The sequence below is a fragment of the Calidris pugnax genome, unplaced genomic scaffold, assembly GCF_001431845.1.
Source record: "Calidris pugnax isolate Ruff unplaced genomic scaffold, ASM143184v1 scaffold52, whole genome shotgun sequence".
NCBI classification, from domain to species: Eukaryota; Metazoa; Chordata; class Aves; order Charadriiformes; family Scolopacidae; genus Calidris; species Calidris pugnax.
Window position 1 is genome coordinate 4,727,363 of NW_015090811.1, and position 11,109 is coordinate 4,738,471.

General features: G+C 47.4%; 1 long non-coding RNA gene across 1 annotated transcript in view; it reads right to left on the reverse strand.

Annotated features, from left to right (window-relative positions):
* Positions 1–2,336: 2,336 nt before the first annotated feature.
* The window catches only part of LOC106886106, a 23,001-nt gene continuing 14,228 nt past the window's right edge, over positions 2,337–11,109 (reverse strand). Inside the window, exons 4-5 of the long non-coding RNA XR_001411575.1 lie at positions 8,414–8,554; positions 2,337–2,459 (exon numbers count right to left, since the gene is read on the reverse strand). This is a non-coding gene — a long non-coding RNA (uncharacterized LOC106886106). The remainder of the gene's footprint in view (positions 2,460–8,413; positions 8,555–11,109) is intronic.

Below are 11,109 nucleotides of genomic sequence, written 5' to 3' on the forward strand. Positions count from 1 at the left end.
GGCAGGGGCTGGTCCAGCCCTCTGAAATAATGATGCCATTATCCCCTCTCTACCCAGCACTGAGGAAGGGGTCCCTGGGAGTACCCTGAGGGGGAGAATTTAGGCTCGTAGGGTCACAAGGTAATATGGGTTGAAAGGGGTTGTGCCCTGAGATGGGCCAGGGGAGATAGTCTCTGCTCTCCTCCTCTTCCCCTGGAGCCATCAAAAGGCAGGACGGAGACCAGCCCGTGATCTCCATAGACAAATTAAGTGCCTTGGTAGGAATAAATTAAACAAAAATATCTGCTCCAAGAGCTTGACTTGAGGGATGCTGAGGATGACACCTACAGATCAACTAAGGGGCTTGGGGAGCTCTTGGCACCCTCCAAGATGAAGCTACAAACAGGAGCGGAACACCTCAGGTCACTTGCGCAAACAGTGGCTGCTTTAAGCAGCCAATTAGTGGAAACAATAACAATCTCTGCTTCCTAAATCTACCCTGCAGGGTATAAACAGGGACAAGGCAGTGCCCTCATGGTTATGGCTTGGTCAGTGCCCATAGGGTGTGTGGTCCAGGGGCTCTCTCTTCGGAAGGGTTGTAAGAGGGCTGCAAACAGGGTCCTGCCCACTGGATGCTGACTGACTCCTCTGGAGCTTGTCCAGATCACCCCCATCAAGTCATCCCATCAAACTTCGTCCCCAAGGGGCCTGGCCACGATGCTGGAGTTGGGCTGCCCTCGTTATAATCTGGGTTATTTAAGGCAAATGCCCCGCATGACCTGCGATGCCCAGCACCAGGAGGCAAAGCACCCCTTGCTCCCCTCTGCCCATGGGGGAGCTGAGGAAAGCCATTTTCAATGCCACGTTAATTAACGTGACGCTAAGCTCCACGCTCTCCTTATTCTGGGCAAGGACTGTTGGGATTCGGAATGTGTTAATTATTACACGTGCTCCGTGCCAGACCCGTCTGGGATTAAAACTGGAGCATTCACACGTGTGACCGTCCTCAAAGATCACCCGGACCCCATTTCAGCTCTGCAGGGGTGACACATCCCTGTACCCACAACTGAGGACCAGCACCATGTCCCCACAGCCCGGCCGGGGTCACCATCCCTTCCACCAGTGGACGTGTCACCCCTGGGTATCTGCAGCCCCCTTAAATCCAACAGGAGCCGTGTTATGGCTTTAATATCTGAATGAAGATGTCAAAATTGGGGATGGGGAGGAACAGGGAGGGCACAGAGCGCCTGGGGAGAGGTGTAGGGCAGGATGCAGCCCGTGTCGGTGCCGTCCTCCCCTGCTCAATGAGCTTTTCCATGGAGACCCATGTGTGCAAACAAACACATGCCAGCTCAGCACTTTTGGAAGCTGCTGAGAGACTCTTTTCAAGCACAGAGCTCAGCACACACTGTCTTTTTCTTTCTTTTTTTTTTTTTTCCTTTTTTTTTACCTGACCCTTGGGAATAATTAAACTTCCCCGCGCGGGCAGGAGGGCTGGGCTGGCTGCCTGCGTGTCCCTGCTGTGTCTGCCTCTTGCACACCCCTGGTGCTGCTCAGGAACTTGGCTACGTGGAAAAAGAGCCATGAAAAATACAGCCCCACTCATCAGCTTGTGGCTGAGAGAGGGGGGCCAAAACCAGGCACCCCCCCTCCTGCAAAGGCAGCAGCCCAGTCTGACCCCATCCTGCCCCGTGCCAGGAATGCTCAGCCCGTGTTTGCCTCTGTCTGTCACCCCTCTGCTGGGCAAAGAGCCTTTCTGGGGTTTAATCACCTTGTTCTCCACACGGGTCTCATGGTGAGGATGCAAACAATCTTGCTCAGGTGTTTAATGATGCCTTAATAAACATCCCAGCTACAGCTACTCCCTCTCCACACTGATCACTCTCAGCTTGGTCTAATTACCACGTTACAACATTAAGAGCTTTCACCAAAAATTCATAAACCCTTGGGAAATGCTGGCTTGAGTGAAGCCAAGATCAAAACACAAACAGAAATGCAGAATGATAAGGGGTTGGAAGGGACCTCTGGAGATCATCTAGTTCAACCCCCTGCCAGAGCAGGTCCACCCAGAGCAGGTCCCACAGGAATGTGTCCAGGTGGGTTTGAATGTCTCCAGAGAAGGAGACCCCACCACCTCTCTGGGCAGCCTCTTCCAGGGCTCTGCCACCCTCAAAGTGAAGAAGTTTCTCCTTGTGTTTAGGTGGAACTTCCTATGTTGAAGTTGGTGCCTGCTACCACTTGTCCGGTCGCTGAGCACCACTGAAAAAAGACTTGCTCCTTCCCCCTGACACCCACCCTTTATGTGTTTATAAGCGTAAATATGCTTATAAAAAACCAAACAACAGTCTGTGCCTTACCCAAAGCAAAGGAGTTATTGTAAAGCTGCTGTAAACCCAAGCTGGTCTAGGTCCAACATTGGCCTGGCTCTGGTTCAGATCCATTTCTGAAGTCAAACCGACGAACCTCCCACGCTCCAGTACCTTTACAGGGGATAAACACGGACACATCCACGGCTTAACAGAACCGTAATTTCTGCCCGAATGCTTTATTATTTGAAAATCGTAAATAAGACGAAGTGAAAAGGACAAGCCCCTTTAATCTGTGAGTGGTGTGCTAAACGACGGCGGTAAATCTCTGCTGGCTCCATGGCAGGTCCAGCTGATTTGCACTCCCCGAAATGGCAGTGATTTTTATCCCACAAACCACACTGAAGGTGTGGAGATCAGTTTTTTTGGGAAAAAAAAAACAAAAACCAAACAAAAACAAATCCCTTCTTTTCTCTTGACCAGGCTTGGATGGGAGTAGCTGGGGAGGCATTGCAAAAGGACTGGGAGTTATTTTGCCTTTCCCATGGAGGAAATGCCCACCCTGCGCCGGCCGTGAACTTTGTCGGGCTGCCTTCTTATCTCCTCCTCTGCTTTTCTTATCACTCCTCATCTATTTATTGCTCTGCTTTGCAGGCTTTTCTAGCCCGCTAGACAAGGCCGTCTCAAGGCCGGCCTGTTCGGGTGTCTTTGAAAAAGTCCCCACCCCCAGCAGGGTGGAGGCCATCTGTGCCACCACCACCCCTCCAGCCCAGGAGGCCAGTTTTGGTGAGTTTTATGAGCAATCTTGAGACCCACATGTCTAGGGGAGATGTTCACAGTGCTGCTGGAGGGCAGGCATTGCTTGAAACCATCTACCACATGTGTGTCTAACCAAAGGGTGGTCTGCAGGCTGATGGATGCCCTCGTTGGTGGTGGGGCTCTTTCTTTCAATCTGGATTGCAACCATGGTCAGGATGGAAAAAAACAATCAATAAATGCATACAGGCTCAAGCAAAAATATCCTTTCTCTTTTGGGCCTGAATATTTACCATTGGTGGAGGGCGGACCTTGCCTTTTAGTGTGTTTTATTTGCCAAGCACCTTGGGGCAGTTTTACAGGAAAGGTGCTATATTGAATTTTCTCATGATGTTGCATTATTTTGCACAAACTGCAAATTGCTGTTGATCTGCACGTCTCTGATGTGCACATATATTCAAAGTTTAATTCGTACACAGCCTGCGCCCCCCTCCCCACCCCGAGCTCCAGTGCTGGGGAAAGCTGGGGGACTCTCTGGGAACTGTCAGTCAAAAAACCTTCTGAAAAGGGTTTTTTCCCCTCTGTCCACCTCTTAATGGCTCTCACTGAAATGTCTGAGCTGAGGAAAACTCCACCCCTGCAGCTTCTACTTGGAAAGAGCAGAAAAATCCAACTAATCTTCTTTAAAAAAAAAAAAAAAAAAGGAATTCATGTTATTCATAAAGAATTTCTGTCCTCTTTTCAGTCCCAGCGGAGTGTTCTGTAAGGCAATCAATGAGTAATAACCAAGAAAAGACTTTTAAAAAAAAAGTCTCTCATTGCTGTCATATTTACCACATTGTGCATTCCAACCTTGAATCGGGAGACCTGAGAAGCTGAGGAAAAAGAAAAGAATGAAAAAAAAAACCTAATTCTGATGAAGATCCTTATGCACCCACCTTCAGGCATGTTCCATGCGGGTAGGGGAGTAGCATGGGGACCATCAAAACTGTGGGGACACCATGGAGGTGTCCTTCCCCATGGGACCCAACGGGCAGCACATCAGCATAAAGAATAAGAGACTCTTTAAAGAACTGTGAGAAGTTTAATGGAAATAATAAATCTGGATTCTTCCTTATTCCTTGTGAGGTTTTTTTTTCTGTGAATGTGAGGGCTGAAGAAGCCTTTTTGAGTGAGACTGATGTTTTGTCAGAAAAATGTTCTGGTCTCCTGAGAGAGAGAGAAAATATTCGGCAAAGTGCACATGGTGGCAGATCTCCTGCCCTGAGCTGCTGGGGTTGCAGACATGTCTGGGCTCAGAAAAAAAAGGGCTGGGAGAAAGAAAACCTGAAAGACAGACTTTTTGAGGTGACCAAGATGCACAGTCCTCCTTTGCAGAGCTGAAAACACAGGTGGCCCACTCACCCCAGGGGTGACAGTATTTCTAAATATTTTCCAAAGCTTTAGAAAACTCAGACTCAGCTGAATTTTGCTCCCAAATTTGGGGTTTTCTGTTTTCAGCCAAAATTTGTAAAAACCATCTCATGCTCTTGGATGGGACTGTTGGCTCAGAGATTTATTTCCAGTCCATTGCTGGCCAATAAGGGTGACAAACTGAGTGTGTTTGGACGGGGGGAAATCCCACTTTGTGGCTATTGAGGGCCAGAGTTGGGGTCCAGCTTCCAATCGCCCAGAAGCAATATTTGCAGCTGTGTGTACACGACATTATTTCCTGGGTACCTGGCTTGTAGGTACAATTAGGGGCTTGTAAATCTGAGGAAATCTTAAATTAAGGTACCAAAATACGCCTGCAAACATTTGTGCCTGCCATTTTTCAACTGTAATAGTGGAAGTCCTGTTAAAGTGAGGATGAAAAATTGGTCCTGTGTCAATAACCTGTATGAACGATGCTAGAAAAAACTGGCAAGTCATCAAAAGACCCTGTTCTCTATTTAATTCTCTTCCCAGCTCATTATGGATTATCACGTTTTGTCTAGTTAGTGGCATGATTATGGAAATAGAAAAACCATTTCTCTCTGCTTCTTATCTAAAATATGAATGAGGCACATATAATTGGCTTAAGTTATCATTTAGGAGTGAGCTATGGTGATGCAGGTTGGGGTTGTGTTTTTTTTTTTTATATCCTCAACTTGGAAGTCCTGAGACACAGTAAACTGCTAGCGTCCTCCTCTGGTTGTTTTCTGTCCCCAACGCCCACAAGCTCAGCCAAAAGCAAGATGTCTGTGAAGGGCTGAAGTACTTTTTTCCAGAGAGATGGGTTGTAAATATCCCCACAGGCTGAGATGATCACCGGGGTGTAAATCACCACCAGTGCAAACAGCAGCTGAAGAGCACGCCCAGGGAGCCACATCCAGGCTCTCCTAGGACACAGACCTCATCCCACCACCCTTAACCCCCTGAGCTGTAGCCACACCTACGGTGGGTGTCATCCCAGAAATACCATACAAGCTCCAGGAAACCTGGACTCCCACCTCCCAGACCACGTTGGAGGAAGATGTGGGACTTTGAAACCAACACTTTTCTTTTTAATAATAAGAGAGAATAGAAATGGCAAAGGAAGGGGAGATAACATCCCCAGAGAGGGCTTTTTCTTTCCCCCAAATTAAGCTCTGAAGTGTTGGAGATGCTCTAAAACAAGCACTTTCCATCAGGATGCTGAGCCTGAATTCTGGCCCCGCTTCCAGCTGCATCAGCTCATGGAGACCACTCAATTTGCACATATTTGGGCCCACGATACCTCTGTTTTGAAGCCTAAAAGCAGGAGCCTAAAAGCATAGGCCGAAGAGTCCAGCAACCATGAAGATGGTGGGGTCATCTGTCCTCCTTGTGCTGTCAATGCATTTCCTCAGGCCTCAGAAGACACTGGCCAATGATGTTAATTGGAAACCATAAAACATTGGAAAAAGCCCCAGCAATTTTGAAAGGCAAAGGAAGGGGAGATAACATCCCCAGAGAGGGCTTTTTCTTTCCCCCAAATTAAGCTCTGAAGTGTTGGAGATGCTCTAAAACAAGCACTTTCCATCAGGATGCTGAGCCTGAATTCTGGCCCCGCTTCCAGCTGCATCAGCTCATGGAGACCACTCAATTTGCACATATTTGGGCCCACGATACCTCTGTTTTGAAGCCTAAAAGCATCGGCTGAAGAGTCCAGCAACCGTGAAGATGGTCATTGGTCCTCCTTGTGCTGTCAATGCATTTCCTCAGGCCTCAGAAGACACTGACCAATGATGTTAATTGGAAACCATAAAACATTGGAAAAAGCCCCAGCAATTTTGAAACGGGCCTTTTTTTTTTTTTCCCCCTCCTGACTTCTCTTACACTTTTACCCACAGAGAAAACAGTGTCTGAGAAAAAAAGGGGAAAGTGTATTAGTTCATCTTGACTTTCACAGTGGAAAAAAAAAAAGAGCACTGGGAAGGAAACTGGATGCTTTCCCTCTGGTTTACATTATTGGAGTAGGACACAGACCTCATCCCACCACCCTTAACCCCCTGAGCTGTAGCCACACCTACGGTGGGTGTCATCCCAGAAATACCATACAAGCTCCAGGAAACCTGGACTCCCACCTCCCAGACCACGTTGGAGGAAGATGTGGGACTTTGAAACCAACACTTTTCTTTTTAATAATAAGAGAGAATAGAAATGGCAAAGGAAGGGGAGATAACATCCCCAGAGAGGGCTTTTTCTTTCCCCCAAATTAAGCTCTTAAGTGTTGGAGATGCTCTAAAACAGGCACTTTCCATCAGGATGCTGAGCCTGAATTCTGGCCCCGCTTCCAGCTGCATCAGCTCATGGAGACCACTCAATTTGCACATATTTGGGCCCACGATACCTCTGTTTTGGAGCCTAAAAGCATAGGCCGAAGAGTCCAGCAACCATGAAGATGGTGGGGTCATCTGTCCTCCTTGTGCTGTCAATGCATTTCCTCAGGCCTCAGAAGACACTGGCCAATGATGTTAATTGGAAACCATAAAACATTGGAAAAAGCCCCAGCAATTTTGAAACGGGCCTTTTTTTTTTTTTCCCCCTCCTGACTTCTCTTACACTTTTACCCACAGAGAAAACAGTGTCTGAGAAAAAAAGGGGAAAGTGTATTAGTTCATCTTGACTTTCACAGTGGAAAAAAAAAAAGAGCACTGGGAAGGAAACTGGATGCTTTCCCTCTGGTTTATATTATTGGAGCCTAATCCTTCTCTAAGTATTTTGTTCAAAGCCTATTTTTAAGAACTCCAAAGCAATAATTCCAATTTTTTTTACATGCAAAGCGTCATTGGCAAACTTTTTTTTCGCAGCTTCCCTTGGCAGTCAGTCGGAGCAGCAGAATTTGATGGACCTTGACGATTCAGAGGACAAAGACGGCTTGAGAGGACATAAAACTGTCTGGGCAACAACTCTCTTGGCCCAAATTGCCTCTGTTGTGTTCCTCTGCTGCCTGACAATATGCTCCCAAGAAAACACAAAACGCTGCTCTCTTTGTGCGAAAGTCTTGCAAGGTTTCTTGCGTAGGTTCACTAAAATAAGCAGAAGTGCCAAAAAGGAAGCAGAAAATAAAAATTCCAGAAAAATTACAGAACTTTTATCTCCAAATTACCTCTGTGGTGAAAAAAATGCAACAGAAGACTTTATATTCCAAAGAGATCCGCCAGCTCCCCGAGCTGCGAGTGAATGTAAACCCAAGTGAGATCAGGATCCGGCCTAATTTGCTCATGATTATGTTATATTCATAAAAATAATTTGCCGTTTTTTCTGGAACCAACCCCCAAACCGTGCTTTTAATATCTAGAAGTGTGCCGGTGAGCAATCCATTATGATGTCCTCCCCCAATTATTATTTTGGGAGATGACAGGGAGATGACAGGAGACAGCGGCTCCAGGTTGTGAATGAGCAGCAGGAACAGATGGGTTTGCGAGAAGCAGCGATCCCGCTCTCCTGCTAAAGATGCTGCAGACAGAAACCCCCTACTAACATGCCCTGAAAATATAGATCAGTGGAATTGTCCCTAAACAGGGGATTTCACAACAGTTTCCAGGAAGCATCAATATCTATGTAATAAGGAAATGGAGCTGCAGATGCTAAAGTACTTACTGCGGGTTTGTTGTTTTTTTTTTAATACAGGGACAGCTTCAATTATCCCGCTATCATGTACGAAATAAGGTTGATTAATCAAGGTTTAAGATAACAGAAGGAGTTTTCAATGCCATTAATGTGCCTCACGGGATTTGCCCTTCTTTTGGGTAATGGGAAGCTTCTGGTTGCGAAGACGTAGATAATAAGGATTTATAGCGCCATAATGTGCAGTGTTTTTCATAAGGGATGCTACGAAAACATGGGAACTTGACAGCAAATACTATTTCAATTATTTAGTTGCCTACCAGAGTGTGGGGATGGGGCTGTCTCGGGTGCTTCACCCCCACCTCTGCCTTCTGCTTCTTCTCCTTGCCTTTACTTCCCAGCAACGCCAGCGTTTCTGCTTGCAGCTCTGCACCTCCCCTTCTTCTTGTCAAACAAATGTCCTAAAAAAAAAAAAAAAAGAGAAAAGTAATATAATTTGCCCAAATTTCCCAGCAATTACAAAACCAGAAGCGGACTTCATGTGGGTCGGGTCCAGAGTGAAGGGTCTGCTGGTTTGAGTGTCAGAAAGAATAACCTGGGCAATGATGATGTGAATTTTCTCAAAGGCTTTTTCCCGTAGCCCTGCCAGGGCATTTGAATGAAATCTGGGCAGAAAGGGCTGGAATGAAAGCTATGAGGGTTTTTGGAGAAAATGTTAATGAACCACTGGTTGAGCTCTCCACCTCCTTTCTAACCACCCCAAGTCAAGAGAAGTTCCTCCACCTTTCTCCATCTGCCTCCATCTTCTGGGCAGTTTCATGAGCAATTTGCCATCTCGTCCTCTGGCCTCTGCAGCTTCCCTGCTCATTATGATTTTTCTAGTGTTATTTCTCCCTGCTGCAGGAGTTTTCTGCAACCCCAAGCACAGCTGTAAGACCCTGCAGTGGTCCTTAACCCAGGAGGATGCAAGATGTGCTGCTTCCCACCCCTCAGCTCGTGGAAATACGCTTGGCAACGCCGTCCCCGCCGACGTGAGACAAAAATAAACACCAAAACGAAGTGACAACTGGGCTGGAATAAAATATGTGGGCTGAAAAGTGCAAGGATGACTCAAGCTCTGCAGCCAGGTGCTCCCCGGAGTCTGGCGGCGACCGAGGGATGTTTTCCTCTCCCTGGCCGTAATTGCCACGTCCGGGCTGATTTATCGCATTGACATTTTTGACAGGTTATGATGTAAAAAAGGCCACCTCATCATCAGCTGGGGAGGGCGCAGGGCCGGGAGAGCCTGGCTGACCTTTTAATTAAGCGTTGGTCTTTCTCCTGCCTCTTTCCACACGTTCCCCTCCTGCTGCCGCTCTGGAGCATGTGCTGGAGCTCATCCCAGATCCCACAGCCCCCACATCCCTCAGGTTTTCCATTGGGAAAGGGCAGGTTGGGAAGAACCTGAGGTTGACCAACAGTGGGGACAGTCCCTTGTCCCTGAGCTCCCCCAGGCACTGAGCCAGGAGTGCTGTGATCCTGTCAAATGGGAATTTTGCCATTATCCTCGGCGAGAACCAAGCTATTTTTTACGGTATTTATGATGAGAACTTCAGCAGGAGCAGGGTTGGATTGCTGCTGCCGAAACGTGCCGCCCGAATAAATACTGTATGCATCCCAGATGAGGGTTTCTCCTCGCTGTGTGCTCTCATTTCCTTCCTGCAGGAGAAATACTCGTATTTTGCTGCTTTCCCTCATTATGCGTTTGCTACTAGGGCTTTCAAGCCTGAAGGCCTTCACTTTGAATAGAAACGCAGCTTCTGGTGTTTCCTCTGTTTAAGCAAGGAAAGCAGGGTGGCTGGAGAATGCATTGCTTCATCTCTGACCTATTTCTATCCTCAGCACATTTTTCCCCCCCCATCATAGACATGGGAAATTGTCCCAAGCCCCAGGGGCTGTTTTCTGCTTCCAGTTCCCTCAGATGCCCCTTGCAGACCTTCCCTGGGTGGGGGGAGAGTGGCATAGGTCAGCTCTTTCCCCCGTGTTTCTGCCTCTTTAGGATAGGTTTTGCTCCCTGTGAACTGTAAGAAAAATGTCATTTTTCAGGGAAGGTGCTCCATATGTTTTTAACACCAAAAGGGAATCTCAGGAGCGGACACATAAGGCAATTACATGCGTGTTTTCAGTCCTAATTAGACTGAACTCTTTAATTGTGTGATACATTTCTGACCCTTTCTATTTTTATTTTTTTTTTCCATGAAGGAAATAACCCCTCGTTTAGCAGGGCTGAGCTAAAGCCCAAGTGGAAAGGTAAGGCATGGCAGAACAATTAATGGTGATGAAGACGCTGCCTGCCATGGAAGCACTGCTGGTGTCCCACCACCAAAGTGTCCCCACCGCAGCTTGGTCCATGATGCTCCTGGGACTGGAGACCCAGTGGCCAGGACTGGGGGTGTCCCCAACACGTGGGTGATTATGGGACCTCAGCACCAAGGTCTGTGTTCATCTCCATAGTGACCTTCATCAGTGCTAAATGTATAACAAAGGTCCATGGGGATGGATTAAGAGTATTATTACTACTAATATTTACTATTATTACTATTAATATTTATTTACGTGATGGTAATGCCTAGGACAGGCTGAGCCACGCAGTGAAAAGAGGAGATTGATGACAACCAAGCTCTCCAAGTCATTGAGGAGAACCAGACACCAAGTTTGGGAAGATTTGGGACAGCAAATTACGCGGGGTTTGGGTGAAATCTTGTGTGGAGACTTCAAATAGCATTTGTGGCCATCAGGAGCAGGAGCATTTGTGGCTGTTACGGGCGCTCACGGCTTTCACAGGGCTCCAGTTGGGGCAGCTCTGAAATCCACAGCGTGGAGGGCCATAAAATATTTAAAAGAGGGGATTTATAACGTTCTCAGGCAGCTCACCTTCCTGCTCCCCAGCTGGGTGCAGATGGTTTTCACCGCACAACAGCTCGACAAAGGCAGCTCTCAGGACCTAAGCCAGGCCATGCATCGGGGGGGGGGGGTT